A 7,453-nucleotide genomic window follows, 5' to 3' on the forward strand; every position below is an offset into this window, starting at 1 on the left:
CTGCTGAGTTTCTCCAACACCTTGTGTCTTTTATTGGTAAACTATCACCTGCAGTACCTTGTGTCTCAGTTAATCTGGATCACAAGTTAAACTCAAGACTTGTGATCTAAATTAGTCAGTGTGGTTAATGCCTGGTCTTTGGGGGAGCTTTTGAATGATGCGCATTTATTCTACAAATGTGAACTCTGTGTTTATTATTTTGACAGTGGATGACACTTCTATATTGACCAAATGTATTGTTGGAATTATCGGAGGCCTGGCTCTTCTCCTCGTCATTATACTGGCAGTGGTGTGGTATCAAAGATGGCGCAAGCCTACAGGTAAAGTACATGAAGACATCCTTAATGCAGCACAGATTCCCCCAAATTATCAATGACAATGTTATCTTTGTTACAAGGAGAAAAGAACAATATATTTTGGATAAGAAAAGTATCTGTTTGTGCTTATGTTGTTGAGAAATTGATTTCAGACTTGTTGTGGTCAATTGAAGCGTTATTTATGGAATGTGGATTGTCCTGTCTACCTGCGTTGCCATGAGGAGTCTGCTGTATGATGCTGTTCAGGTGGTGATCTGCAATGATCTGACCATGTGGTGATTGTGTCACCATCCCCGGTGTAAACCATTATCAAATAAACATGCCAGAAGTTGAAGTATAGCTAGTGTAGTCATGTAGAAAATATGGTCTCCAATTTTCCCTCAATATGTTCCTATTTACTGAGGGATAAATATGGGCTAGTAAACATAGAAACATAGACAATAGGTGCAGGAGTAGAGGCCATTCGGCCCTTCAAGCCTGCACCATTCGCCATTCAATATGATCATGGCTGATCATCCAACTCAGTATCCTGCACCTGCCTTCTCTCCATACCCCCTGATCCCTTTAGCCACAAGGGCCACATCTAACTCCTCTTAAATATAGCCAATGAACTGGCCTCAACTACCTTCTGCGGCAGAGAATTCCAGAGATTCACCACTCTCTGTGTGAAAAAGGTTTTCCTCATCTCGGTCCTAAAAGATTTCCCCCTTATCCTTAAACTGTGACCCCTTGTTCTGGACTTCCCCAACATCGGGAACAATCTTCCTGCATCTAGCCTGTCCAACCCCTTAAGAGTTTTGTAAGTTTCTATAAGATCCCCCCTCAATCTTCTAAATTCTAGCTAGTACAAACCGAGTCTATCCAGTCTTTCTTCATATGAAAGTCCTGACATCCCAGGAATCAGTCTGATGAACCTTCTCTGTACTCCCTCCATGGCAAGAATGTCTTTCCTCAGATTAGGAGACCAAAACTGTACGCAATACTCCAGGTGTAGTCTCACCAAGACCCTGTACAACTGCAGTAGAACCTCCCTTCTCCTATACTCAAATCCTTTTGCTATGAATGCTAACATACCATTCGCCTTCTTCACTGCCTGCTGCACCTGCATGCCTACTTTTAATGACTGGTGTACCATGACACCCAGGTCTCGTTGCATCTCCCCCTTTCCTAATCGGCCACCATTCTGTAATAATCTACTTTCCTGTTTTTGCCACCAAAGTGGATAACCTCACATTTATCCACATATACTGTATCTGCCATGCATTTGCCCACTCACCCAGCCTATCCAAGTCACCTTGCAGCCTCCTAGCATCCTCCTCACAGCTAACACTGCCCCCCCAGCTTCGTGTCATCCGCAAACTTTGAGATTTTGCATTCAATTCCCTCGTCCAAATCATTAATATATATCGTAAATAGCTGGGGTCCCAGAACAGAGCCTTGCGGTACCCCACTAGTCACTGCCTGCCATTGTGAAAAGGACCCGTTTACTCCTACTCTTTGCTTCCTGTCTGCCAGCCAGTTCTCTATCCACATCAATACTGAACCCCCAATACCGTGTGCTTTAAGTTTGTATATTAATCTCTTATGTGGGACCTTGTCGAAAGCCTTCTGAAAGTCCAGATATAACACATCCACTGGTTCTCCCCTATCCACGCTACTAGTTACATCCTCGAAAAATTCTATAAGATTCGTCAGACATGATTTACCCTACATAAATCCATGCTGACTTTGTCCAATGATTTCACCACTTCCCAAATGTGCTGCTATCCCATCTTTAATAACTGATTCTAGCAGTTTCCCCACTACCGATGTTAGACTAACTGGTCTGTAATTCCCTGTTTTCTCTCTCCCTCCCTTTTTCAAAAGTGGGGCTACATTAGCTACCCTCCAATCCTCAGGAACTACTCCAGAATCTAAAGAGTTTTGAAAAATTATCATTAATGCATCCACTATTTCTGGGGCTACTTCCTTAAGTACTCTGGGATGCAGCCTATCTGGCCCTGGGGATTTATCGGCCTTTAATCCATTCAATTTACCTAACACCACTAAACCAGGAGACCAAGGTATGTATCTCCACTGCACTTTGGTGGTTCAAACTTCAAGGGAAAACTTTGCCTTGTGTACCATGGGTCATAATTTAGGGAACACTGTGTTTCCATGGACTCTGATTTTATACACATGGTCTTATCCCACAATTAAATGTATCTGACGTACATCTGAAGTCATGTTCCTGGTCATTCTGGTGGATCTCATTATTAATGGGCTACAGTTTAAACTGGATTGTTGCTTCTTTAAAATCAAACCGAATTAAAGTCTTAGTCAGAAAATAATACTTATTTTCCAGAAATCAATGTGACCCCAGTACCTGAGATGAGCTGTGTTACTGAATATATGTCTGTGAGTAGGAACACAAAGCAAGAAGGTAAATAGATGAGTCTGTCAATGAATCTCTAGTTGTACAGGTGTTGTATTTGATGAAGCAACCTATTTCACATTTCACAGTTTTGTAACAAGAATGTGAGGAAGGGAACCTCAAACACACAAACTAATTGATCAATTCAACAGTCTCTCTCTCTTGTGTCAATTCACCCCTCAGCCCCAATCTTCCTCATCCAACTGCAGGTCTTACTCTGCATTGGTCAATTCACTAACTTTCACTGGACTATCATGGCCAACTCATCAATGTTGAGACATCACCATGAACAACATATTCACACTCCTCATTTATTGTTGATCCTGATTAACAGCTTGGTTAGTGGCTCTCTAAAGAATGGACATCACATGCCCTTCCAAAAGTCACCATCCCTTTCACAAAATATCATCTAGCATGAAATGCCTCCAATTCACTTTGCCACTAGTTCAGGTTTTATTTTAAAGTGAAAATAACAACAACATTTCAGAATGGTTTGAGCATCATTAATAGATGGTGGATAGGTGATGTTTCAGATCGAGACCCTTCTTGTGAGTCTGAAGAAGGGTCACGACCTGAAACCTCACCTATACATGTCCTCCAGAGATGCTGCCTGACCTGCAGAAGTACTCCAGCACTTTGTGTCCCTTTGTGTATTAACCAGCATCTGCAGTTCTTTGTTTCCACCTCAGACAGAATCAGAATCAGGTTTTATTTGCCAATTATCTTTTGCAACATACGATGAATTTCATTGGCCAGGTCAGTCATACAATTAGAAAGCAACAGATCACAAAAACACATTTTAACATGAACATCCACCACAGTGACTCCTACACATTCCTCACTAGCAAAATAAAGTTCAAGTCCTTCACTAGTGTTCTTCCTCGGCCATGGGCCTCGAGCCTCCGTTAACGGGACGATCTTGACTCCCGTAGCCGGTGGCGTTCGGGCCCTCCAAGTCGAGGCATTCAGCTCCTGCATCAGGGGGGATGTCAGCTCCCCCACGCCGGGATTTTAAACCTAGTGTCAGGGCTGGTTGAGCCATCTGCGGCGTGGGAGCTCCCAACTAGCCTCTCCTGAGACTGCGAGCCATTGATGGTAAGTCCACAGGCCGCGGTGGGAGCGATCCCAGGCAAGGGATCTGCTCTGGTGTTAAGTCCGCGCCCCACGGTGGGGCTCATGACAGTCCGAGGCGGTTTTTCAACTCCATCGATGGTAGGCCGCAGGGCCCAACCCAGGAGAATGTGATCTGAAAAATGATCAAACTCCGGAAAGGTAAGAACCTGAATAAAAAAGTTTCTCCTCTCCCCCCACATAAAACAAACTGAAGTACATTAAAACAAACTTTAAACAAACGCTAAAATAACAAAAGGATGAAAAAACGAACAGACTGCCGGCAGGGCTGGCCATCTGGAGTACCTCTGCAGTGCTGGTCAAATGGTGGACAGTATTGTTTTTGCCAGAATTTAGCTCACATTTCTCATGAATCTGATGAACAACAGAGTAATCTTTCTTGAAAAATCTGAAGGAACCTTTCAATAAATCAGACATTGCTCGTGTTTTAATGAGAACAATATAAATTCCTTACCTTGTCCCACAGTATGGATCAATTGTGTTCCACTGTGTCCCACTGTAAAGGCATCGATTGTCTTCATATATTGTCTTTCTGCTGATGCAACAAAAGCTTTTCCCTGAACCTGGGCACACATGACACTAAACTAAACTGAACCTCAGCTGATCATATCTCCCCAAATTCCTTGATCTTAGTCCACATATGACTTGTCTCTAATTTGTGTTTTGGAGTTTTTTTTCCACTAACCATTGGTCTTTGTAATTTATGCTTCATTTATGTGTTGTGTTGCCTTAGTCCAAATGCCTCTGATGCTGCTGCTGCTGCAGGCAACATTGTCAATCTGTACCTGTATCTCGACATTGTTGTGTATCTGTCAATGAATTCAACAACTCCTAAAATGTACTGAATGATTTGGCTCCAGTCAAATCTGTGGTGGAGTATGTAACAGATTATTTGTTCTCCTCATCTTAATCCTTATTGTCTCTTGTCTTAAACCTTTACCCCTGGTCATGGTCTCCCCCAACAGGGAACATCTTCCTCCATCCAGACTGGTCTACTTGTTGGAATTGTCTATGTTTCCATGAGAACCATTATCATTCTTCTAAACTCCACGAGCCAAATTAACTCAAATTCTCTTTGTAATTTCCACCATCCCAGGAAGAAGTCAAAACAAGGAGGTTAGGAGATGTGACTTTTCATGGAGTGTTTTTTCAAACTGCTGGAGGTAGTCTATGGGTCGATCAGCATCTATGGAGGGAAAGCAATGATCAGCGTTTCGTATCGTGACCCTGCATTGACTTAGATCATCATTTTTCAAATACAAATAAATTCTTTGTTTCCAACTTATTTCCACAGATACAGAGGAAGGTATTCACTATGGATCCATCTCCTTCCAGCCTAAAGCAACTGGTGGTAACATGACTTTATTTAAATATGTTTTAAACTTTTATCACAGTGAGGATTATTGGCACTGAGTAGTCTGAAACCCTGCTGTCTTTGCCCACCTTACAACAGCATCAGGCATTCCTGGGATAAAGTCCCTCACTCGGCCCATTGACATGAAGTGGGACAGTCAGCTGAGGCTCAGTTAGGAGCCCAACCTTCTCCGATTGTGTTCTGGTCCCCTAAACTACAGGGAGTGTGTTCTGGTCCCCTAAACTACAGGGGGTGTGTTCTGGTCCCCTAAACTACAGGGGGTGTGTTCTGGTCCCCTAAACTACAGGGGGTGTGTTCTGGTCCTCTAACCTACTCTGTGGGTTCTGGTCCTCTAGCCTACTCTGTGGGCTCTGGTCCCCTAGCCTACTCTGAATGGGTACAATAGCCACTCCAGAGATCCAACCAGTGACATCCAGGCCACTGTTACAACACTGTTGTGCATTGGCGTTGGTGATGGGAAGTGAAACCAAGACACCATTTATGTCCATCTGAAGAACATTCTTCTGCACAACTCCTGACTGAGCTAGAAGTGATCAGCAAAATCTTCCTTGAATTACAATATTTTTTTGATATTGATTAGTAGGACTGGATGTTACAATCCCTAAGGTTCTTCACCACAACTGACACCCGATATTCTTGGGGGTGACCACTAGATGATTTTGCTACCAACCAGACACATCTTCAGTTGTGTACACTCAACATCACTGGGTGTTTCGGCCTTTTATCACAAGACACCCACCCTCAGTCGACGCAGGCCCACCGCAGGGTGATCAGCCCTGGGTGTGTGTCTTATGGTTAGCCTCTAGATGGTCACACGTGGCAGCCCAGACAGCATATTTTCTCTTCAGCCACGGCCAGTGACTGCTCCATTCTGCTTTTATCCTTCCATCTTCCTCTCTACCGCTGACTGTGTCTGGTTGGGCTTTGGACTCGTGTCCGTTGGTGGGACAGTACTTGGTTGAGCTTCACCTGGGGTACTGATACCCTGTGGACTGTGGTGGTCAACCTGCCACTGGGCATCACTCGACTGGTTTGGCCTTCCTCTTAGAAGGTCATGGTCAATGCGAGGCCCCACACCAAGCTCTCCCAGGCACTTTTCCCTGCCCTGGTGGATCTTGAGACCCTTCTCTGATGTTATCTTTTCCCAGCCACAGATGCAGCTTTGTAGTTTATGTCCTGCCAGGGCTGCTGCTCTGTCAATTGCTGTGCTAGTTCTCTTGTACATAGTCGATTCCTTCTGTAGCAATATAAGGGTGTCTTGTTCATGGTGACCATTCCTGCAGCTCACTGTAAATGCAGAGGTATGACAGATGGGTTTTCTGGAATTCAATGTCTTGTTGATCTACTATCAGGAAGAGCAAAATGTAGTAAGCTTTAGACTTTTATATTCCATTTGTCGTTTCCTTTGTCAACATAATCCACCAAGGTAATTTTTAATTGTGATATTTGCATTTATTACAGGCAACAGCGATAATACACTGTCCTCCAATCAAGCATCAGGCACTGTATGTATATTGATTCTTGTTGTTGAAATCCCAGATCGTACAAGTATGAATTAAAGCTGTAATCTGTTTACTGATCTAAACAGCGACAACAGCAACGGAAATACAATGGTATATCTTTCTTTCAGAACCTTGTTTCTTCAAAGGAAGATGAGTCTGTCATCTATGCTGAAACAGCAAAAAAATAAACATGAAGAGAGTGGAAAGTAAATGCTTGTACTTTGACAAGCGCAACGTTGCCATTTTGGAATTGAATTTTTTACTTCATCTATATTACTAAAACTAAGATCTTGACCAATTTCTGACTTTCTATTTCGTGATTTCTGAAAGACTGCCGCCACTTACCGCCGTGATTTTTGGCCACCTCGCTCAGAGTCCCCCTCCGCTGAGCTGGACCGGAGGCTTTTTCCCACCGATGGAAAATCAGAGAGTTGTTAATGTTTTAGTATTGATTGTGAGTGTGTGTGTCTATGTGAGTGTGTGAGTGTGGGTTTTCAGAAAATGTTTTGGTTGTAAATGTTTGCAAATTTGGAGACTTTAAACATTTGAATCATTCGGTTTCCACACTATGTTTACCACTTTCTGAAGTTACTTGGCATTTTAGTATTGGTTGTGTGTGTGTGCGTGTGTGTGTCAGTGTGTGGGTGACTGTGTGTGTGTGAGTGTGTGACTGTGTGAGTGTGTGACTGTGTGTGTGTGTGTCTGTGTGTGTGTG

The 7,453-nt window shown here is 43.3% G+C and overlaps 1 long non-coding RNA gene across 1 annotated transcript; it reads left to right on the forward strand.

Moving 5' to 3' along the window:
- The first annotated feature begins 235 nt into the window (after positions 1-235).
- Positions 236-6,935, forward strand: LOC116969851. Its single transcript, XR_004410943.1, has 5 exons — positions 236-320; positions 2,662-2,739; positions 5,156-5,212; positions 6,698-6,741; positions 6,867-6,935. It is a non-coding gene; the product is annotated as an uncharacterized LOC116969851 (long non-coding RNA).
- Positions 6,936-7,453: the final 518 nt, after the last annotated feature.

This window comes from Amblyraja radiata, unplaced genomic scaffold (assembly GCF_010909765.2).
Source record: "Amblyraja radiata isolate CabotCenter1 unplaced genomic scaffold, sAmbRad1.1.pri scaffold_20_ctg1, whole genome shotgun sequence".
Taxonomy (NCBI): domain Eukaryota; kingdom Metazoa; phylum Chordata; class Chondrichthyes; order Rajiformes; family Rajidae; genus Amblyraja; species Amblyraja radiata.